At 46.8% G+C, this 24604-nt stretch overlaps 1 pseudogene; it reads right to left on the reverse strand.

The window, feature by feature from the left end:
• The window catches only part of LOC142596445 (protein unc-13 homolog B-like), a 164967-nt pseudogene extending 141754 nt beyond the window's left edge, over positions 1-23213 (reverse strand).
• Between the last annotated feature and the right edge of the window lie 1391 nt (positions 23214-24604).

Raw genomic sequence — 24604 nt, forward strand, 5'->3', positions numbered from 1 at the left:
ATACCTCAAAGGAATTAAGGGGTGCTCCTCTAAGAAGGTGACATGGCCAACAACCCAGCTGTCATGGTTTAGCCCCAGCCAGCAACTAGGCACCATGCAGCCGCTCGCTCACTCCCCCTACCCTGATGGGATGGGGGAGAGAATCGGAGGAGTAAGAGTGAGAAACACTCCTGGGTTGAGATAAGAACAGTTTAAGAATTGAAATAAAGTAAAATAGTAATGATAATAATAAAAATATAATAATGATAATAATAATAATAGTATACAAAGCAAGTGATGCACAATGCAATTGCTCACCACCCGCCGACCGATACTCAGACAGTTCCCGAGCAGCGATCACTGCTCCCCGGCCAACTCCCCCCAGTTTATATACTGAGCATGACGTCATATGGTATGGAATAGCCCTTTGGTCACTTTGGATCAACTATTCTGGCTGTGCCCCCTCCCAGTTTCTTGTGCACCTGGCAGAGCATGGGAAGCTGAAAAGTCCTTGACTAGCATAAGCAGTACTTAGCAACAACTAAAACATCAGTGTGTTATCAACATTCTTCTCCTACTAAATCCAAAACACAGCACTATGCCTGCTGCTAGGAAGAAAATTAACTCTATCCCAGCCGAAACCAGGACAGTATCCACCCCTTATTCTATATCATCTACGTCATGCACAGGCCCTCCCCTTTCCAATGCATTCTAATCAATCACCACCACTTTCCCTATCTTGATATATACACACAGATATCATTCCCTTCGTCTATGGGCCATCCCTCTAAAACGTCCATTGAGTTCATTTAGTCCATGACTTTGGGATCCATCTCTCATCACAGTCTTTCAGAGCAGGAGAGGTGGTGTGTGGTGTTGGATTGTTGCATGCTGAAGCCAGTTCTCATTCCAACATGGTTTCATGAAAGTTCATTTTCATTAAGCTGGGCAATTCTTACTGTAATACCATTGATGTGGCATATAGCAACCATAACATACAGTATTATATACTTAACATTAACATACTATATTATTATATTAACATTATACTATATTATTATATTAACATACATTTAAGAGATAACATACAGTAAGAAATAACATACAGTTAAGAGATAACATACAGTATTATATAGCAATTAATATCATACAATTCAGTTCATTGGCTGTTTTCACCCAAAATCGAATCCCCTTGAGGTACACATTGGACTTGCCCATCCTTTCGCATCACCCACCACGTGCACCCAGGTCCTTGAGCAAAAGCAATCCCACGAATGGGTTTGCCTTTGCCAGAGGGGGAAGTAATCCAGACTATCTTCCCCAGCATAGTTTTTATGTGCACTACAGGGACTTTATCTCCTTCTACAGTACGTAAAAGTTTTGATTGGGCAGGGCCAGCTCGATTGGCAGATCCCCTGGTGTTGACTAACCAGGTGGCTTTTGCTAAATGTGTATCCCAATGTTTGAATGTCCCACCACCCATTGCTCTCAGGGTAGGCTTTAACAGTCCATTGTATCATTTGATTTTCACGGAGGCTGGTGCATGGTAAGGGATGTGATATACCGACTCAATGCCAAGCTCTTTGGCCCAGGTGTCTATGAGGTTGTTTCGGAAATGAGTCCCGTTGTCTGACTTGATTCTTTCTGGGGTGCCATGTCACCACTGGGCTTTTCAAGGCCCAGGATGGTGTTCCGGGCGGTGGCATGGGGCATGGGAGATGTTTCCAGCCATCTGGTGGTTGCTTCCACCATGGTGAGCACATAGCGCTTGCCTTGGCGGGTCTGTGGGAGTGTGATGTAATCAATCTGCCAGGCCTCCCCATATTTATATTTTAGCCATCGTTCACTATACCCGAGGGGCTTGAACCGCTTGGCTTGCTTGATTGCAGCGCATGTTTCACATTCATGAATAACCTGTGCAATGCAGGGGGGTTGGGCTCGATGATCTCTCAAGGTCCCTTCCAACCCAAATCGTTCTATGATTCTATGATTCTATGATACTGTCCATAGTTAAGTCCACCCCTCAATCACAAGCCCATCTATATGTTGCATCTCTTCCTTGATGGCCTGAAGCGTCATGGGCCCACAGAGCTAGAAATAATTCACCCTTATGTTGCCAGTCCAGATCCACCTGAGCCACTTCAAACTTAGCAGCCTGATCCACCTGCTGGTTGTTTTGATGTTCTTCCGGGGCCCCACTCCTGGGTACATGAGCATCTACGTGACGTACTTTTACAACCAGGTTCTCTACCCGGGCAGCAATATCTTGCCACAATGCGGCAGCCCTGATGGGTTTGCCTCTGCGCTGCCAGTTGCTTTGCTTCCATTGCTGCAGCCACCCCCACAGGGCATTTGCCACCATCCATGAGGCAGTATAGAGATAAAGGACTGGCCACTTTTCTCATTCAGCAATATCTAAGGCCAGGTGGATGGCTTTCACCTCTGCAAACTGACTCGACTCCCCTTCTCCTTCAGCAGCTTCTGCAACTTGTCGTATAGGACTCCATACAGCAGCTTTCCACCTCCGATGCTTTCCCACAAGACAACAGGACCCATCAGTGAACAGGGCATATTGCTTTTCATTTTGTGGCAATTTATTATACAGTGGGGCCTCCCCGGCATGTGTCACCTCCTCCTCTGGTGATATTCCAAAATTTTTTCCTTCTGGCCAGTCCATGATCACTTCCAAGATTCCTGGGCGACTGGGGTTTCCTATTCGAGCCCATCGTGTGATTAGTGCAACCCACTTACTCCAGGTAGCATCAGTTGCATGATGTGTAGAGGGGACCCTCCCTTTGAACAGCCAGCCCAGCACCGGCAGTCGGGGTGCCAGCAGGAGCTGTGCTTCAGTACCAACCACTTCCGAAGCAGCTCAAACCCCTTCATATGCTGCCAATATCTCTTTCTCAGTTGGAGTATAGCGGGCTTCGGATCCTCTGTATCCCCGACTCCAAAACCCTAGGGGTCGACCTCGAATCTCCCCTGCTGCTTTCTGCCAGAGGCTCCAGGTAGGGCCATTCTCCCTGGCTGCGGTGTAGAGCACATTTTTAATATCCTGCCCTGCCCGGACTGGCCCAAGGGCTACTGCATGAACTATCTCCCGTTTAATTTGTTCAAAGGTTTCTTGCTGCTCAGGGCCCCATTTGAAATCGTTCTTCTTCCGGGTCACTTGATAGAGAGGGCTTACGATCTGGCTGTAATTTGGAATATGCATTCTCCAAAAACCCACAATGCCTAAGAAAGCTTGTGTTTCCTTTTTGCTAGTTGGTGGGGACATAGCTGTTATTTTGTTGATCACATCCATTGGGATCTGACGACGTCCATCTTGCCATTTTATTCCTAAGAACTGGATCTCCTGTGCAGGCCCCTTGACCTTACTTTGTTTTATGGCAAAACCAGCCTTCAGAAGGATTTGGACTATTTTCTTTCCCTTCTCAAAAACTTCTTCTGCTGTGTTGCCCCACACAATGATGTCATCAATGTACTGCAGATGTTCTGGAGCTTCACCCTGTTCCACTGCTGTCTGGATCAGTCCATGGCAAATCATGGGGCTGTGCTTCCACCCCTGGGGCAGTCAGTTCCAGGTGTACTGAACACCCCTCCAAGTGAAAGCAAACTGGGGCCTGCACTCTGCTGCCAAAGGGATGGAGAAAAACGCATTAGCGATGTCAATTGTGGCATACCACTTGGCTGCCTTTGACTCCAGTTCATATTGAAGTTCTAGCACATCTGGCACGGCAGCACTCAGTGGTGGCGTGACTTGGTTCAGGCCACGATAGTCCACTGTTAGCCTCCACTCCCCATTAGACTTTCGCACTGGCCATATGGGACTGTTAAAGGGTGAGCAAGTCTTGCTGATCACTCCGTGGCTGTCCAGTCGATGAGTCAGTTTATGGATGGGCATCAGGGAGTCTCAGTTGGTGCAATATTGCCGCTGGTGCACCATCGTGGTGGCCATCAGCACCTGTTGTTCTTTGACCCTCAGCAACCCCACAATAGAAGGGTCCTCTGAGAGACCGGGCAAGGTGGACAGCTGTTTATTTTCCTCCATCTCCAAGGCAGCTATACCAAAAGCCCACCGGTACCCTTTTGGGTCCTTGAAATACCCTCTCCTGAGGTAGTCTATGCCAAGGATGCACGGAGCCTCTGGGCCAGTCACAATGGGGTGCTTTGTCCACTCATTCCCAGTTAGGCTCACTTCAGCTTCCAGTACAGTTAGCTGTTGGGATCCCCCTGTCACTCCAAAAATACAAATGGGTTCTGCCCCTGTATAGCTTGATGGCATTAGGGTACACTGTGCACCAGTGTCCACTAGAGCCTTATACTCCTGTGGGTCTGATGTGCCAGGCCATCGAATCCACACAGTGCAGTAAACCCGGTTGTCCCTTTCCTCCACCTGGCTGGAGGCAGGGCCCCTCTAACACTGGTCACAGTATTCGTTGTTCACTTCTTGTAAATGTCAATCAAAAGTCCCTTGATTAAGATCGGAAGTAAAATCAGCCCTTTTACTCTGTCTGGGGAACTGCTCACTGGAAACTGGAGCTGCAATTTTCCTGGGAGAACCGCCTTTCGAAACAGTTTTTCCTTGCAACTCATGGAACCGTGCCTCTAGGTTCGAGGTAGATTTTCCATCCCACTTCCTCATGTCCTCTCCGTGGTCATGCAGGGAAAACCACAGGGTGCCCCGTGGTGAGTATCCTCTATATCCTCTCTCTTGAGCATAAGGACGTTGACTCCTAATGGCTGAGATACTGGTCCATACAGGTGGAGAATAGAACATACCTTCTTTGAGTTGCTGGAACTCTCGGGACAGTTTTTCCACAGCCAAGACACAGGCCCGTAGGGAGGAAGAGATACTTCGTTCGTATTCCCAGAGTCGGCCAGCCACTTCATCTGCTGTTGGTGCCTCGTCATCTTTCCAGGCCAGTATTGCCAACGAGTTGGCATACGATGCTGGTGCGCTCTGTACCACCTTCCGCCACATGGGTCGTGTGCACCTGACTTCATCTGGGTCTTTGGGTAACTGCTCATCATTCAGGTCACTATAAATCACCTCCAGCATGCCTAATTCCCTCAGGTACTGGATACCTTTCTCTACGGTGGTCCATTTGCCTGGGCGGTATATAACATCCTCCTTGAAGGGATACCTTTCCTTCACACTTGACAGAAGTCACCTCCAGAGGCTGAGGGTTTGTGCCCCTTTTCCAATTGCTTTGTCAATGCCCCCTTCCCTAGAAAGGGATTCCAGCTGCTTGGCTTCCTTACCCTCTAAATCCAGGCTACTGGCCCCGTTATCCCAGCATCGGAGCAGCCAGGTGATGATGTGCTCACCTGGATGACAACTGAAATCTTTTCGCATATCTCGCAGCTCACTCAGGGATAGGGATCGGGTGGTTACCATCTCATTTATGGGTTCTGCCTCCTCTGGTTCTCGTGATGGCCCTGGCTCATCTTCATCCCTTACTAAATGAGCCGATTATCTTGTGTATTTTTTCTTCTGTATAGGGGCAACTGATACCAGCATGGATTGGTTCTCTGGTTTAGCCACGGTGCCTGTTACCGGGGTTGGAGTGGCCGCAGTGCCTGTGGTGGGGGTTGGAGTAGTCGCAGTGCGTGTGGCAGGGGCTGGAGTGTCCGCAGTGCCTGTTGTCTTGTCATCAGATCCAGAAATCTTCTCTTTCCTTTGAGGGTACTGAATAGTGTTGAACAGGGCTCAATAGGCATGGGACAGCCCCCAGCATGTTGCAATGATTTGTGTCTCTCTGGAGTTGCCAGGGTGACAACATACTTTTTCCAAATACTTCACTAGTTCTTCAGGACTCTGCACTTGTTCAGGGGTGAAGTTCCAAAACACGGGAGGTGCCCACTGCCCTAGTTACTTGCCCATACTATCCCACGCACCCTGCCACTCATAACTATCCGGCCTTAGGGCAGATCTCTGCATGATATTCTTAAATTGCTTACTAACCTTCATCAAAACTGAAACAGTATTCCCAAGAAACACAAATAGATGTATCTTAACTACCCAAGGATATTCAAGACACTGAAAAGTTGTTGTAATGAAGGAGGAAACATCATAGAAGAAGGTAGCGAAGGTACTGTTCTGTATTTCCTCCACAACAAACCTCTCAGAGGAAGAGGTATAATTGCTAATTCTCACCATAAGGTGATACCCGAAGTACAGTAGTGGCTTCAGTACAAATCCCAGATACCAAACAGTGCTCAAGGTCAGTGTTTTAAATAACAAATCTCCCAGACAAAACATCACTAATCACTGCAGAGCACAGCAAACTGCACAAACCAACACCAATCTTTAACATGTACAGCAAAAAAAGGAGCATGGTGCAGATCAGATGAACTAATATTGTGACCAGCAACTGTTAACAGGTACATTAACACACTCTGGTTAATCTGTTATTATCTCAAACACTCTGAGCCCCACATTGGGCGCCAAAAAGGACTGTCGTGGTTTAGCCCCAGCCAGCAACTAGGCACCACGCAGCCGCTCGCTCACTCCCCCTACCCTGATGGGATGGGGGAGAGAATCGGAGGAGTAAGAGTGAGAAACACTCCTGGGTTGAGATAAGAACAGTTTAATAATTGAAATAAAGTAAAATAGCAATGATAATAATAACAATACAATAATGATAATAATAATAATATACAAAGCAAGTGATGCACAATGCAATTGCTCACCACCCGCCGACCGATACCCAGACAGTTCCCAAGCAGCGATCGCTGCTCCCCAGCCAACTCCCCACAGTTTATATACTGAGCATGACATCATATGGTATGGAATAGCCCTTTGGTCACTTTGGATCAACTATTCTGGCTGTGCCCCCTCCCAGTTTCTTGTGCACCTGGCAGAGCATGGGAAGCTGAAAAGTCCTTGACTAGCATAAGCAGTACTTAGCAACAACTAAAACATCAGTGTGTTATCAACATTCTTCTCCTACTAAATCCAAAACACAGCACTATGCCAGCTACTAGGAGGAAAATTAACTCTATCCCAGATGAAACCAGGAGAAGAGTAGAGCTGGGCTTTCTCAAGTGGTTTGTATTTTGCAGACATGTTTTCTGCTGGGGTTGTTTTCTACTTGGATTGTTTTCTACTCTTCCATCCACTTTAGGGCACTGATGTAACCTTGCTCAGTTGGGAAGGAACTGAAAAGATCACTAAGAACAAAGTTTACATTGGATTAAAATAAAAAAGGAAATTGAATTGGAGGCATGGGATGTGCCAGTGGAAGTAAGAGGTGTTCCCTGATGCTGCATTCCATCTGTTTGGAATTTCAGCAGTTAAATTTTGTTGTTTTTTTTTAAAGGATGTGGCATCTTTCACTTTATTGCTCAGCCTCATGGTGAATTGCTGTGTAGGACACATACCATTGAATAAGTTACCAGAGGAGGCTTTAATTTGATTGTCCTTTTTAGACAGGCTTTTGGTGGTGGAGAGAGTGAATAATGGCTGACCTTTAATTTCCTTTGTTTCAAGCATGTTAATGGTGCACTCCACTGCTGTATGGTATATTTCACTTTAAGCTTGCAGAGATAACCTTGCATTCTGCACAGCCAAACACAGCCATAAACCATTATTTATTTTTTATACCTTTCCTCACTGTAACTGTGTTCTCTTTTTCTGAAGGGTTAGCAAGCAGAAGTGCTTCTGCAGGGAGAGGGACTCGTTGGAAAGGAGCTTTTTCCTTTGTGAAGGTTATCATTAGTGTTGACTACCAAACTTAACAAGCTTATGTACCTGTGTGTGTTAAATGTAGCAATTTAAGCATTCTATGATTCTATGATTCTATAAGAAGTAGTATACTTGTTTATAAGCAGAGCTGCTCTCCCAGTTCTTCTCATTTTCCTGCTGAGTGCTTTTCATTAATTTCTCTTAACTTAAATGAATACTTTTACAAAAAACCACAAACAAACAAAAAATAAAAAAAACCCAAACCTAAAATAAAAAAGGTATGGAATATATGGTATGGAATAGCCCTTTGGTCAGTTTGGATCAACTATTCTGGCTGTGCCCCCTCCCAGTCTCTTGTGCACCTGGCAGAGCATGGGAAGCTGAAAAGTCCTTGACTAGCATAAGCAGTACTTAGCAACAACTAAACCATCAGTGTGTTATCAACATTCTTCTCCTACTAAATCCAAAACACAGCACTATGCCTGCTACTAGGAAGAAAATTAACTCTATCCCAGCCGAAACCAGGACACAGCTGAAGTGCCTCTACACCAATGCACGCAGCACGGGCAATAAACAGGAGTTGGAAGCCACTGTGCTGCGACCTAGTTGATGTTACTGAAACTTCGTGGGACAAATCCCATGACTGGAGTGCAGCTATCGATGGCTACAAGATGTTCAGAAGGGACAGGCAAGGAAGGAGGGGTGGAGGGGTTGCCCTCTACATCAAGAAATGGATAGAGTGTGAAGAGCTGTCCCTGAAGAATAGCCACGAGCAGGTTGAAAGCTTATGGGTAAGAATTAGAGACTGAGGCAACAAAGGGAACCTTGTGGTTGGTGTTTACTACAGGCCGCCTGATCAAGGGGAGCCTCTTGACGAAGCCGCCTTACTCCAGCTACAGGAGACATCGCACTCGCAGGCTCTCATCCTGCTGGGGGACTTCAACCACCCCGATGTCTGCTGGAAAAGTAGCATGGCGAGCTGTAGACAATCCAGGAGACTCCTGGAGTGCATTGTGGATAACTTCTTAAGCCAGATAATAGACAGTCCTACCAGAGGGGATGCAATACTGGACCTGATGGTCACCAACGAAGTGAGCTAATCAGTGACATCAAGATTGGAGGCAGCCTGGGCTGCTGTGATCATGCCCTGGTGGAGTTCACAGTCCTGAGGGATATGGGTCAGGTAAAGAGTAAAGTCAGGACGATGAATTTTAGGAAAGCAAACTTCAAGCTGTTCAAGGAGTTAGTCAATAACTGCCCTCGGGGATAAGGGAGCAGAACAGAGCTGGCAGATCCTTAAGGATGCTTTCCATAAAGCACAAGAGCTCTTGAACCCCAGGTGTAAGAAATCAGGAAAGGAAGGCAAGAGACCAGCATGGCTGAGTCGAGACCTGCTGGTCAAACTAAAGGGCAAGAAGGAAATGCACAGGCAGTGGAAGCAGGGACAGGTATCCTGGGAAGAGTACAGGGATGTTGCCTGGTTGTGTAGGGATGGGGTCAGGAAGGCCAAGGCAAGGCTGAAGCTGAATTTGGCAAGGGACACAAAGAATAATAAGAAGGGCTTCTATAGGTATGTCAGCCAGAAAAGGAAGGTTAAAGAAAGCGTACCCCCTGGATGAACACAACTGGCAAACTGGTAACAACAGACAAGGAGAAGGCTGATGTACTCAACAACTTTTTTGCCTCAGTCTTCACTGGCAACCTCTCTTCCCACACCTCTCGAGTGGATGGACCGCTCAAGGCAGGGACTGGGGGAGCTGTAAGAGAAGATCAGGTCTGTGACCACCTGAGGAACATAAACATACATAAGTCTATGGGGCCTGACGAGATGCATCCCAGAGTCCTGAGGGAATTGGCTGATGTAGTTGCCAAGCCACTCGCCATGATATTTGAAAAGTCATGGCAGTCAGGTGAAGTCCCTGCTGACTGGAAGAAGGGGAATGTTGTGCCCATTTTTAAAAAGGGAAGAAAGGAGGACCCTGGGAACTACCGACCTGTCAGCCTCACCTCCATGCCTGGGAAGATCATGGAACAGATCCTCCTAGAAGCTATGTTAAGGTACATGGAGGACAGGGAGGTGATTCAAGACAGCCAGCATGGCTTCACCAAGGGCAAGTCTTGCCTGACCAACCTAGTGGCCTTCTATGAAGGAGTGACTGCATCAGTGGACAAGGGAAGAGCTACGGATGTCATCTATCTGGACTTCTGTAAGGCCTTTGACATGGTCCCCCACAACATCCTTCTCTCTAAATTGGAGAGCTATGGATTTGATGGGTGGACTGTTCGATGGATAAGGAATTGTCTGGATGGTCACATCCAGAGAGTAGTGGTCAACGGCTCAGTGTCCAGATGGAGATCAGTGACGAGTAGTGTCCCTCAGGGGTCCATATTGGGACCAGTACTGTTTAATATCTTCATCAGTGACATAGTGGGATCGAGTGCACCCTCAGCACATTTGCAGACAACACCAAGCTGAGTGGTGCAGTTGACATGCCTGAGGGACAGGATGCCATTCAGAGGGTCCTGGACAAGCTCAAGAAGTGGGCCCATGTGAAATTCATGAGGTCCAACAAGGCCAAGTGCAAGGTCCTGCACCTGGGTCGGGGCAACCCCTAGTATCAATACAGGCTGGGGGATGAAGGGATTGAGAGCAGCCCTGTGGAGAAGGACTAGGGGGTACTGGTGGATGAAAAGCTGGACATGAGCGGGCAATGTGCGCTCACAGCCCAGAACGCCAACCGTATCAACCGGCCAACCTGGGCTGCATCAAAAGAAGCATGGTCAGCAGGTCAAGGGAGGTGATTCTGCCCCTCTCCTCCACACTGGTGAGACCCCACCTGGAGTACTGCGTCCAGCTCTGGGGTCCTAGAAGACAAGACAGACATGGACCTGTTGGAGTGGGTCCAGAGGAGGGCCACAAAAATTATCAGAGGGATAGAACACCTCCCCTATGAGGACAGGCTGAGAGAGTTGGGGTTGTTCAGCCTGGAGAAGAGAAGGCTCTGGGGAGACCTTATTGCAGCCTTTCAGTACTTACAGGGGGCTTATAAGAAAGATGGGGACAGACTTTTTAGTAGGGCCTGTAGCGATAAGGACAAGTGGTAATGGTTTTAAAAAAAAAGATGGTAGATTTAGACTAGATATAAGGAAGAAATTTTTTACAATGAGGGTGGTGAAACACTGGAACAGGTTGCCCAAAGAGGTGGCAGATGCCCCATCCCTGGAAACATTCATAGAATCATAGAATTGTTTAGGTTGGAAAAGACCTTTAAGATCATCCAGTCCAACCATTAACCTAACATTACCAAGTCCACACTAAACCAATTAAGGGTAGACTAGACTAAACCATGTCCCGAAGTGCCACGACTACCCATTTTTTGAACGCCTCCAGGGATGGTGTGACTCCACCACCTCTCTGGGCAGCCTGTTCCAATGCTTGACTACCTTTTCCATGAAGAAATTTCTCCTAATATCCAATCTAAACCTCCCCTGGCGCAGCTTGAGCCCATTTCCTCTCGTCCTATCGCTAACTACATGGGAGAAGAGACCAACACCCACCTCACTACAACCTCCTTTCAGGCAGTTGTAGAGAGCAATAAGGTCTCCCCTCAGCCTCCTCTTCTCCAGACTAAACCACCCCAGTTCCCTCAGCCGCTCCTCATAAGGCCTGTGCTCCAGACCCTTCACCAGCCTTGTTGCCCTTCTCTGAACACGCTCCAGCACCTCAATGTCTTTCTTGTATTGAGGGGCACAAAACTGGACACAGTATTCCAGGTGCAGCCTCACCAGCGCCGAGTACGGGGGAACAATCACCTCCCTGCTCCTGCTGGCCACACTAGTCCTGATACAAGCCAGGATGCTGTTGGCCTTCTTGGCCACCTGGGCACACTGCTGGCTCATGTTCAGCTGGCTGTCAACCAACACCCCCAGGTCCTTTTCAGCCAGGCAGCTTTCCAGCCACTCTTCCCCAAGCCTGTAGTGTTGCATGGGGTTGTTGTGACCAAAGTGCAGGACCCGGCACTTGGCCTTGTTAAACCTCACACAGTTGGCCTCAGCCCATCGGTCCAGCCTGTCCAGGTCCCTCTACAGGGCCATCCTACCCTCCAGCAGATCAACACTCCCACCCAGTTTGGTGTCATCTGCAAACTTACTGAGGGTGCACTCAATCCCCTCATCCAGATCATCGATAAAGGTATTAAACAAGGCTGGCCCCAAAACGGAGCCCTGGGGAACACCGCTCGTGACCGGTCGCCAACTCGACTTAACTTCATTTACCACAACTCTCTGGGCTCGGCCACCCAACCATTTTTTTACCCAGCGAAGACTACGCCCGTCCAAGCCATGAGCTGCCAGCTTCCCAAGGAGAATGCTATGGGAGACTGTGTCAAATGCTTTGCTAAAGTCCAGGAAAATGGCGTCCACAGCCTTTCCTTCAACCACCAGGCGGGTCACTAGGTCATAGAAGGAGATCAGGTTGGTCAAGCAGGACCTGCCTTTCATGAACCCATGCTGGCTGGGCGCGATCACCTGGTTGACCTGCACATGCCTGTTGAGTTCACTCAATATGAACCTCTCCATAATCTTTCCCGGCACTGAGGTCAGGCTGACAGGCCTGTAGTTTCCCGGGTCCTCCTTCCAGCCCTTCTTGTAGATGGTCAGGTTGGACGCGTCTCTGAGCTAACACCTTTAGCTTAAATAGCTGTAAACTTGCCAATATTTACTCTCTTGCTCTATTAGTACATGGCAGCAACATCTACTCTCATCTTCCAGTCTACTAAGCTGAGCCATACTTGTTTGGTCTCATCTCACACATCCTCAGCACTTTCCCTCCCACAGCTGCCCCAGTGTCCCCTCTCCCACTTCTATAACCTATTCTCTGATTTTTGCAATAGTATCCATCTTCCCCAAATCATCTGCTGGTTTCCTACATGGCATATTAGAAATATTACAGAAATACGGGCAGATGAGACCTATTGCCCACCTGGTCTGTCACAGTGTAGCACAGAGTATAAAGCAGCATGCAATTAGTGTTTTTGCTAATTTCCCATTTGCCAGGCAGTAACACTTCCTTTCCCAATTTTTTCTACAGCCTCACACACTATCGAGGACAGACTAAGCAAGCCTATAGTTACCCAGAACAGCCCTTCCTTCTCTCTTCCTGATCCAATGCATATGAGTGGCTTAAAACAGGATCCTCCTGTTTTTTAACAGGATCCTCCCATAGGCCAGAGAGTAGCACTGCTGCTCACCTGGTACCACATCCTGCAACCCTGAAGGCACAAGCCACCCTGTACAGCAATAGACTCACTGCCTACAGTGCCCCAGTAAATTAGCACTCAGACTTACCACAACTCTTTCAGCATCTGGTATCTGCATGCTTGAGCAACAGATGAAAATCTGAAGCTACATTTGGGATTTCACCCCAGCTTTATGCCTAAATTATCTTTAATTTTCTAGCACACAAAGGATGAAGCTGTCATTGCACTCAGGAAATTCTCCCTGCAGAACATGTCTGATACCTTGATGTTCTCAAGCACCTTTCAGCAGAGGATACATGTTACAAACCCAGCTCACAGACTGCCAGGAAAGGCTGTAGATGTTTCCTTACAGCCAAAGCAAGGTCCCACCTTTATCAAGTACAGGTTTCAAATGAAACCAAAGGGGAACCACCATAAAGCCCTTTTTGAAAGTGCCAGGGATTAACCATCACAGCAATGGAAATGAACCCACAGCTTGACCCACATCAGGCTCATCTGATCAGTCCTCCACAATGTCACAAAATTGTTCAGACTCTAAATATGAGTAGACAGTAGGCAACTTGCTGGTGGCCATGATATGGTTTAAAAATCCTGTTTGAATGCTAAGAAAGGGGTCTGGATGCAAAGAAAGTTATCATATCACCTGGAAAAGAACTACCTCCTAATGGCCAGCATTCATTTGCTGTATCACAAGATCTTCAAGTGGCTTGGATTCAGTGATTCCCTAGAATGGAAAAAAAAAAAAAAAAAGGAATCATCTTACTTAAATCCAGATGCACAGTACTAGAAGATTCCAATTACAACCACCCTTACACAACTCCAAAAATTAGCTCAGAAGCATGCAAGGCAACCCTGCCCTACATCTAAACAAGTTGTGTAACCATGCAGCTTGGAAAACAAGAACAAAATGAAAGAAAAACAACACTAAAAGACAAAATTGTCATGTACTAAACCCCTTTTCTGACCTACTGCCTTTTTCTATGAAGTTATATTATCCAAAGCATTTGCTAACATTGCAGGAATAGTTAACGCTTCGTTTATGACATTCTCAGCCAGTGCTGGCTAGCTCATCTTTTCCCCCAAGTCTTGTGCTTTGTAAGCCAAAGCCCATTGCTATCTCTCCAGTGCAGCATTTCTTGTACAGATTGCTTCAGTAATAACACCACACTGGGAAATATCCCCTCCTCCCACACAAAGCCTTAAAAATAAGAGTGTGAAGTCTGGCTCTCCCAACAGCCAATGCTATTTTTAAGGGCTGCGTATGTGGCAGGTAGGAATCCCCCCACCCACCTCTCCCATTGCACCCCTATCCTGAGCAGGAGGAACTGACTCCAATGCTAGATGAAGCACTCCCAATTTCTACTGATCAGCACCATGTGCAAGTGCCATGTTGAGGTGGCCAGGACACCGCAGGTTTCTGTACCCCACTCCACATCAGATACAAGCTTCTATCAACAGAGCACAAGGTGCAAGGAGGGGAGTTTTTCATAAGGTGGCAATGGTTGCCTCAGCTCTAACATTTTTAGTATTCTCCTACAGCCTTTGGTATATACTATTAAGAGGACTTGGTCCACTCTCCAAACAGATCTGGGTTCCATTTTTCCTGAAAGCTTCAGACAACTGCTGCAGCAGGTTGGGGGGAAAAAAAAGCACTTGCTTGACAAAATATTTGGACAAGTCTTTGTACAAATGCGAATGCAAGCTGGGCAGCACCAGACAGGGGAAAAGAGCTTACTAGTTCATCCCGGTTCAAAGGTGCTTTGTGCACATGGATAGTTCCTTCAGCCTGCAACACGCAAGTCACTTCTGGAGATGACAAACACAGAAATTGCTGTGACCAGATTGCCTGAAAGAAACAATGCCAGAGACAAAACGGCAGCAATTCTGGGCACATTGTCTAATTGGGAACCTAGGGGCAGTACAAGACATAAGATCATCTATCCACATTGCCAACCCACTGCTGCCACTCACATCTTGCTCTCTGATCAGCAGAGGTACAATTCCCATGGAAAGGAAGGAAGGTGAATAAGACACTATTTCCTTCAGAAAACACCAACTTGTCAGAATCAAAACCTGTTTTACAGGACCATGATGACTTTGAACGGGAACATTTCTCAGGTCTAAGATGTCCAAACGGGGGAGGGACAGCAGGGAAGAGTCATTCCTTAAGAAGAGTGTTACAGCTTAGCAGTCAATGCACTTTTCTAAAACATGGGAAACCTAGGTTAAAAATCTCAGTATTGCCCAATTTAGATCAGGAAGTAGAATCCTGTCCCCCCTCTTATTCAAGATACATTCTAGCTTAAGCTGGCTCTTCTGCAGAGGGGTCTCCCATCACATCCCAGCCAATCTCAAAAACTCAAAGCCAAAAAGTCTAACCCCCCCACCCAGCCAATAAAAAACCCCACACTGTGCAAAAACAGCCACCACTTTCCACCCAGCTTCACTCCAGAAGTCAAACACTCACACATGAAGTGTTTCAAGTCAAAAAATGAGATATAACAGCAGACTATTCACATGCATCCCAGTACTCGCACGTGTCTATGACATTACAAGTTGGAGAACAGAAGCATATAGTTCAACCAAACCAGATTACTTGAACTTAACGCGCAGTGCTGGCACAAAGTAAGAGATGCACCTGGTTGTGGAACATCCCGTGTTTGTAAACTATATCCCAGATGTTGCACAAACAAAATGCATAAAGCATTTGACTGCCATTGCAAGCACAGCTGCCCAACATCAGGCAGTCTGCACTACAGCTGGCAGCGACCCTCAGATCGCGCCTTACATATGCAAACCTGCTCTCCTCTCTGGTGTAGGAACAGCGATTTCATGAGCACAAGGGTGTTCTACAGATACCCACCAACCCGGCTTTGAAAACTCAGAGCTTACTCATCTTCACAGGACTGATAAAAAGACACCTTGGCAACAAAGCTTAGGGGAAATAAAATGTCAAAAGTAAACTATTGCATGGACTGCACAGTTCATGAGAGGTGGAAAGGGACAGTTTCTAATCTCTTGGTGACTGGCTCAAAGCAGGTATGTCCCCCATTAGCCATCTGGGCTGGTGTACAGTACACTGTTTTACTGATCAGAGTGCCTGGATTCACATGTGAGGAGTGGGGGTAGGCAGATAACTTACAGTCAAACTAGCAACCAAAACTGGCACCAGTTAGTGCCCTGCTGGTGTCCTCACTAAAAGTGGAACAATGGAAGTTCGGAAAGAACTTTTCAGGGCACCCCACAGCTACATAAGAAGGGAACGGTGGTGATTTGCACCAACAATTTGCTTTCTCAAAATAAGAATAGGGCTTCACACTCCAAAACCACCAATGCATAAGACTTTCCCCTGTAAACAAATTCAATATAAGTGGATAAAATTTCAATTCAGCAGAAACACAAAGTTTTGACTGATGCTGAACCACCTCATGGACCTTGTACTCTCTCGGAGGGAGGAAAAAAAAGAAAAAAAGAGAGATATCCAGGGAGAGGCATCACTGAATCTCTTGTCCTTTCTAGTATGTTTGTGCACTTGTTTTCCACAAGGCACAGAACTAAACTGTTTTGCTTGCATGCTCTACAAAACCACAACAGAAGTTCCTTTTCTTCTTAGATATTAACAGTGTTCTTAAATTTCACTTTCCATGTCATACTGACAGTTTTGAACCAAATCCATTCTGCTCAAAAGTGAAGTAACGCAGTAATTATTAGATGGGAAAGAATTTACAATCCAGATAAGCCAAGGGAAAAACTATTTCTGCTATGGCACTTCAGATGCCTTCCCAGACAAAAAAATTGTCTTCATAAAAATTTGCAACAAATCCAGGAGAAAAAGAAAAGTCCTGCTACTGATAGATACTGTAAAATTATTTCTTACAAAAACAAAACAAAAGAGCTATAGAAGAAAGTATTTCTAAATTAAATATATTAACTCTGCACTTTGGGTAGTAGGCAATAGTTTATCATCTATATGAACACCATATGTTCTCTTTCTGTGGGCATACAGATGGATGAAAGCATAAGACTTTTTTTTTAAAAAAAAAACACACACAACTTTTTGGGGCTTAATCACTGTTTTCTAAAACAAGAGTGTTTAAACTGTTGAAGAAAGTGTCACAACCTTTTCCTTTTGACTTCCCAAATCAAGATTATTTATTTTTAAATCTTACTTTCATGAGATGGAAATACCAAGACTTATTATACACCCACTTTCAATTAGTATATATAAAAATATTTGATGTAAAGCTTCCCAAGGAATATTTTCACACGACAAATAACTCCTACTGAGCTAACAAGCTTACATCAAGTTGCCTTGAGAAAAAGTCTTCATTTTGAACAGTTTAACACAAACGATTTAGTCCCAGACATTTTTATTATTATCACTATTTACAAATTCAGAGCTAATTTCTCTGCTTCTGCATCTTTTCTGATATTCATCTCTAGTTCCACACAATGATGTCCAAAATGTTCGGTAGAATTAGATAGCTCTAAGACTATCACAACATGCTGCAGTCCTATACAATACATTTGATTATTTTTTGTCTGCAAAACATCAAAACTATAAGAGGTGTCTTACAAGGAAAGAGAAGTGAAACCTTCAGCCACAGATCTAAAACCCAGGTAAGCACAGAGAAGGAGTGAAGCAATACTCCATCTTACCTCTTGAAGCTGCAGTCAAACTTTGCTAACGACTCTAATCCAACGGGCTCTCACAGGAGGAAATGGTGGTGGCTCGTTGTCACCATGGTAGCTTAAGGTCAAGAAACAGAAAATCACTATATGAAAAACACTCATCTGTAGCATTAAACATTACACAGTGCAATCACAGCTTCAGCTCTGGAAGCTGAAGTATCCAACAGACTCCCAGTAAACATAGCCCTGCACATGCTCTGGGAAGTGAGAGGCTAAAGCAGAAGTTTCCTTATACACAGGAACAGTCTTGGAAACTGATGAGCTGAAAGATATAAGCTAGGATACAATCCTAGCCTTCTGGTAGAAAATCCATGTAGATAAAAAACTTAGTTTTAAGAATTTTTCATTATTAAAAGATGCCTGAGGAGAAAGATTTATTGGTCAGATCATCAGGAAAGCAGTCCAAGATACCTGATCAAGCCAATTCAACACACTGATATCATAAGTGCACACACAAAGAGGCAGGTGGAAGATTTTCCATCCCCATGCCTGTTGCATGTCCCTTCTAACCATTGCCTCTTCCCACTCACCCCTACTGCTACAAATTTACAGCCCCTCTTCAGTGGAAACACTGGCAACAGGGCTCAGGTGCCTTTTCCTCATTCATTGCACCTTTCACTCCACCCTTTCATACAGCTTTACAAAGAGGGCACAGGCATATAGCAGCAATGCTTCATCTCAGTGCCTCACAGCATATTTTACGCTCCCTAACCTCATGATACATTGGGCCTTTGGTTGTATCCCTTCCTTTGTATGTTGAGGTGTAAATCACCAAAACAAACATCTTCCCCTGTCTGCAAAGCACCAGGCACTGCTGACATATATATATAAAAAAAAAGACATAGCTGATAACAACAAACATCCATGATACATATCTAGCTCAGGTACAACTCCAAGGATCAACGTTCAGAGCTCAGTCCCATGCATACTCCATGGAGACAGGAAAGCACTGCCAGGGAGTGGAGAGAAAGGGAGCCAGTGATGCAGGAGTATCCAAGTTAGATGCCTAAATTAACCTGAATTAGACTACATGAATAACCTTCCCTGCAAACAAATATAGGCCAGCCATTCTGGGACAAGACTCCTGCTGCTCTGTAAGGAGAAGAGGAAAGCAAGACAGAGATTAAAAACAGTTCAACACTTTTTCTAGTCTTGTTTTCCTTTTTTATATCTTTAGTGTAAGGGTTGCCTACACATGAACTGCTGTAGTTAATTCTCTCACATAAGCACAGTGACACCAACTGTACCCTCCACAGGGTCTAGACAGGCAGACATCTTCCCATGGATCTAACTGAACCAGATGAAAACAATCCTTCATACTTATGAAAGTATAACCATATCCACACTAGGGGTTGCAATGACTTGACTACCTCAAGGAAAAAAGTCACTTCCAAAGCTAAGTAATGAAATTTGAAATTCCTGTAAAACCTGTACAAAACCCAGCGCATTACTCCCCCAAACATAGCTGAAATACTTTTGAGGACTGTCTTCAATACTGCTGAAAGCTTGGAAAGCCCAAGTGCAAGGACAAGAAAAGCTGCCATAGTGAGTCAGAACAACATGTTTATTCGTATTGTAATTCTGCCGGCAAGCAGAAGGAGGGGATCCAAGAGACCGGGGGGAATGGATACAGGTCCCTGCCCAGGGAGGCAGGCGAATCCCCTCCCGGCCTCCCTCACCTTCCCAGCTGCCCTTACAGAACAGGTATGGGGCCCTGGAAGTTGAGGGCCAGGCAAGTGGGGAGGGAGGTGAAGGCAACGGTCCAGCCAGGGGGTTGCCGAGGGCCAGTCAGTCAACCCCACGGATTATGACTGCCCCTGTTAAGAAAAAAAGGAGGGTAATTGTGGTGGGTGATTCCCTCCTGTGGGGAACTGAGGGCCCAATCTGCCGCCCGGACCCATCCCACAGGGAAGTCTGCTGCCTCCCTGGGGCCCGGGTTAGGGATGTTACTAGGAAACTCCACAACCTCGTGAGGCCCTCCGATTATTACCCATTGCTGGTTGTACAGGTGGGCAGTGATGAGATTACACATAGAAGTCCTAAAGCAATGAAGAGGGACTTCAGGGCACTGGGGCGACTGGTCGCAGGATCGGGAGTGCAGGTAGTGTTTTCCTCAATCCCGTCAGTGGCAGGGAAGAATGCTGAAAGGAATGGGAAAACTCACCTGATTAACAGGTGGCTCAGAGGCTGGTGCCATCGGTGGAATTTTGGGTTTACATGGCACCGGGCCTGCTGGCGGCTGTTGGAGATCGGCTGTCTCCAAAGGGGAAAAGGATTCTCGCCCATGAGTTGGCGGGACTCATTGAGAGGGCTTTAAACTAGGTTTGAAGGGGGAAGGGGATATAAATGAGAGGAGCCCAGGGGTGGCATGGCAACATTGGGGGCGAAATTGATAGCCCGGCTCAAGTGCATGTACACCAATGCACGTAGCATGGGCAACAAACAGGAGGAGCCGGAAGCCCTTGTGCAGCAGGATGGCTATAACATAGTCGCCATCACAGAAACATGGTGGAATGACTCTCATGACTGGAGTGCTGCACTGGAGGGCTATAAGCTCTTCAGAAGGGATAGGCAGGGAAGGACAGGTGGTGGGGTGGCTCTGTATGTTAGGGAGTGTTTTGACTGCATAGAGCTCGACAGTGGTGATGACAAGGTCGAGTGCTTATGGGTAAGGTTGAGGGGAAAGGCCAGCAAGGCGGATGTCCTGTTGGGAGTCTGCTATAGACCACCCAACCAGGATGTAGAGGTAGATGAGGCATTCTATAAACGGCTGGCAGAAGTCTCACAATCGCTAGCCCTTGTTCTCGTGGGGGACTTCAACTTGCTGGACATCTGCTGGAAATACCATACAGCAGAGAGGCAGCAGTCTCAAAAGTTCCTAGAGCATGTGGGGGATACCTTTCTGACGCAGCTGGTAAGCGAGCCTACCAGGGGAGGTGCCTCGCTTGACCTGCTGTTTACTAACAGAGAAGGACTCGTGGGAGATGTCGAGGTCGGAGGCCGTCTTGGGCTTAGTGACCACGATATGATAAAGTTCTCAATTCTGGGTGATGCCAAGCGGAGGGGCAGCAAAACTGTTACCATGGACTTCCGGAGGGCAGACTTTGGCCTGTTCAGGACCCTGGTTGGGAAAGTCCCTTGGGAGGCAGTCCTGAAAGGCAAAGGGGTCCAGGAAGGCTGGGCCTTCTTCAAGAAGGAAGTCTTAAGGGCGCAGGAGCGGGCTGTCCCCGTGTGTCGTAAGACCAACCGGCGGGGAAGACAACCGGCCTGGCTGAACAGGGAGCTTTTGCTGGGACTCAGGGAAAAAAAGAGAGTCTACTGCCTTTGGAAGAAAGGGCGGGCAACTCAGGAGGAGTACAGGGATCTTGTTAGGTCCTGCAGGGAGGAAATTAGAAAGGCAAAAGCCCAGCTAGAACTCAATCTGGCCAATGCTGTAAAAGATAATAAAAAATGTTTTTATAAGTACATCAGCAATAAAAGGAGAGCCAAGGAGGATCTCCATCCTTTGCTGGATGTGGGGGGGAACATTGTCACCGAGGACAAGGAAAAGGCTGAGGTACTTAACGCCTTCTTTGCCTCTGTGTTTAACAGCCAGACCGGTCATCCCCAGGGTACTCAGGCCCCTGAGCTAGAGGATAGGGATGGGGAGCAGAGTGGAGCCCTCATAGTCCAGGAGGAAGCAGTTAATGACCTGCTACGCCACCTGGACGCTCACAAGTCTATGGGGCCGGATGGGATCCACCCGAGAGTACTGAGGGAACTGGCAGAGGAGCTTGCCAAGCCACTCTCCATCATCTATCAGCAGTCCTCGTTAACAGGGGAGGTCCCTGATGACTGGAGGCTTGCCAATGTGACGCTCATCTACAAGAAGGGCCGGAAGGAGGACCTGGGAAACTACAGGCCTGTCAGCCTGACCTCAGTGCCAGGAAAGATTATGGAGAGGTTCATATTGAGTGCGCTCAACAGGCAAGTGCAGGTCAACCAGGGGATCAGGCCCAGCCAGCATGGGTTCATGAAAGGCAGGTCCTGCCTGACCAACCTGATCTCCTTCCATGACCTGGTGACCCGCCTGGTGGATGATGGAAAGGCTGTGGATGTCATTTACCTGGACTTTAGCAAAGCTTTTGACACCATCTCCCACAATATTCTCCTTGGGAAGCTGGCAGCTCATGGCTTGGATGGGCATAGTCTTCGCTGGATAAAAAAATGGTTGGGTGGCCGAGCCCAGAGAGTTGTGGTAAATGGAGTTAAGTCCAGTTGGCAGCTGGTCATGAGCGGTGTTCCCCAGGGCTCTGTTTTGGGGCCAGCCTTGTTTAATACCATTATCAATGATCTGGATGAGGGGATTGAGTGCACCCTCAGTAAGTTTGCAGATGACACCAAACTGGGTGGGCGTGTCGATCTGCTGGAGGGTAGGATGGCCCTGCAGAGGGACCTGGACAGACTGGATCAATGGGCTGAGGCCAACTGTGTGAGGTTTAACAAGGCCAAGTGCCGGGTCCTGCACTTGGGTCACAACAACCCAATGCAACACTACAGGCTTGGGGAAGAGTGGCTGGAAAGCTGCCTGGCTGAAAAGGACCTGGGGGTGCTGGTAGATAGCCAGCTGAACATGAGCCAGCAGTGTGCCCAGGTGGCCAAGAAGGCCAACAGCATCCTGGCTTGTATCAGGACTAGTGTGGCCAGCAGGAGCAGGGAGGTGATTGTGCCCCTGTACTCAGCACTGGTGAGGCTGCACCTGGAATACTGTGTCCAGGTTTGGGCCCCTCAATACAAGAAAGACATTGAGGTGCTGGAGCGTGTTCAGAGAAGGGCAACAAGGCTGGTGAAGGGTCTGGAGCACAGGCCTTATGAGGAGCGGCTGAGGGAACTGGGGTTGTTTAGCCTGGAGAAGAGGAGGCTGAGGGGAGACCTTATCGCTCTCTACAACTACCTGAAAGGAGGTTGTAGTGAGGTGGGTGTTGGTCTCTTCTCCCATGTAGTTAACGATAGGATGAGAGGAAATGGGCTTAAGCTGCTCCAGGGGAGGTTTAGTTTGGAAATTAGGAAAAATTTCTTTACGGAAAGGGTAGTCAAGCATTGGAACAGGCTGCCCAGAGAGGTGGTGGAGTCACCATCCCTGGAAGTGTTCAAAAAACGGGTAGATGTGGCACTTCGGGACATGGTTTAGTCTAGTCTACCCTTGACTGCTTTAGTGTGGACTTGGTAGTGTAGGTTAATGGTTGGACTGGATGATCTTAAAGGTCTTTTCCAACCTAAACGATTCTATGATTCTATTCTATGATAAATGGTCAAACACTTGAAACCATTTATTATACCTCATTTGTAACTAACCTTTTCTCATTCAGCTGTTCCACACTATTCAGATCTGCAGACTGTGTGCTAGGATGAAGCATTGCTCCATTAGGAGCAGAATCAAGCTCAGTTTCTTTCAGTTCAGGCTGGTCTGGTGCGTGCTCTTCTGCCTGATCTTCTTTCTGCAGTTCACCTGAAATCACGTTCTGCTGATCTTCTGACTCTTTATCAAACTTCTCTCCCAGCTCTGTTGGATTTATCATCAACGCTTGCACCAGATGGTTCTTCAGAAAGTTCATTGTCTACAGCATCAGGCTGCTTTGAAGACAAGTTTACTTCTATATTTGCATCAGTCAGTTGATCTGAGACTGCAGATTTTGAGGTTTCATCTGAACTGACTGTTCCTAACAACTTGTCATCTGGTTTTGACAAAGCCTGTGGTGGTACATGTGGTTCCCTTTTGGCAGAGGTCTCCCTGTTGTCTTTTTGCCAGGGAAAGGAGAAATCTAGCTTTTTCCCAAATGCTGCTCCTTGGGCACTCTCTGGCTTACTCACCTTTTCTTCACTACCTCATTCAAACAGAGTTGAGGAAAGTTTCTTAAAGCTGGACATGAGGCCCTGATCTGCCCCTGCTTTATTAACAGAAGGTGGCTGCTGAGAGAAGAATGACCCAAATGGCTTTCCACTATCAGCAGATGAGATAAAGCTGAATTTTGGCAAACTGGGCATGTTTAGTATTTCAAAGACTGTTTTACTACTGTTTGTATCTGGAGGAACATTATTAGGTTTACCCTGTTTCTTCAAGTCACATTTCAAAGCAATCCCTTCTGCAGGCATCTCATCAATTGCTAAACATTTCTCCTGTTCAGCAGTTTGCTGTTCTACCTCACTTGTCTTCTCTTCATCTAGCTGGAGCAGATGAACACTGGGCTCATCAGCTGGAGCTGTGGGTTTTCTACCATTACTACTGATCATGTCCTGCTGATCAATACCAGCATTGGCCTGACCCTCTGTAACAGCAGGCTCCAATTCAAGTGTAGCACTCTCATCCAATTGGGAAAGGCTTGTGTCTGCCCCATTAGTTGAGGCTTCCATTTCCAGTTCAAGCCCACCAGTAGAGCCAGTCTGAAGGATGTCAATGGCTGCCTTGTCTGTAGAAGCAGCTTGTTCCTCTGTCACATGTGAAAACCCCACATCTAGTTGGCATGGATTTACATCAGTCTGGTCAGTGGCCTCAGCCTGCACTGTATCAAATGCATTACTGAAACCAGACTGGCATGGTTTAATATCTACCATCTCAGAGGTTTGTGCATCATTATCCAACTGCAGAACCTCAAGGGCTTGATTTTCACTAGAGACCACTGTTTCTGGAGTGATCCTCAAAGGTTCCTCTTTATGGGTTTCTGAGTTCCTATTTTCTTCAGTTTCTGTTTTCATAGGAGATTCTTTTTTAGAGTTCTCTTCGGCTGAAACAGGTAATATATCCTCCTTCAGAGAGTTTGTGGCATCTCTTTTAGACTCTCTGGCTGCAGCTGTATTTTTGGTCTTTCTAGAGTCTTTTACTGGAACACACCCAGTGACATCTTTCATACTACTGCTTTGAGGTTTAGGGGTGGATTTTGGAGGCATCTCTTTTGGAGATTCTTTTGGACCTTCGAAGATGCAAAAGAGATCATTTGTGAAGGGAGGG

This window comes from Pelecanus crispus, chromosome W (assembly GCF_030463565.1).
Source record: "Pelecanus crispus isolate bPelCri1 chromosome W, bPelCri1.pri, whole genome shotgun sequence".
NCBI lineage: Eukaryota > Metazoa > Chordata > Aves > Pelecaniformes > Pelecanidae > Pelecanus > Pelecanus crispus.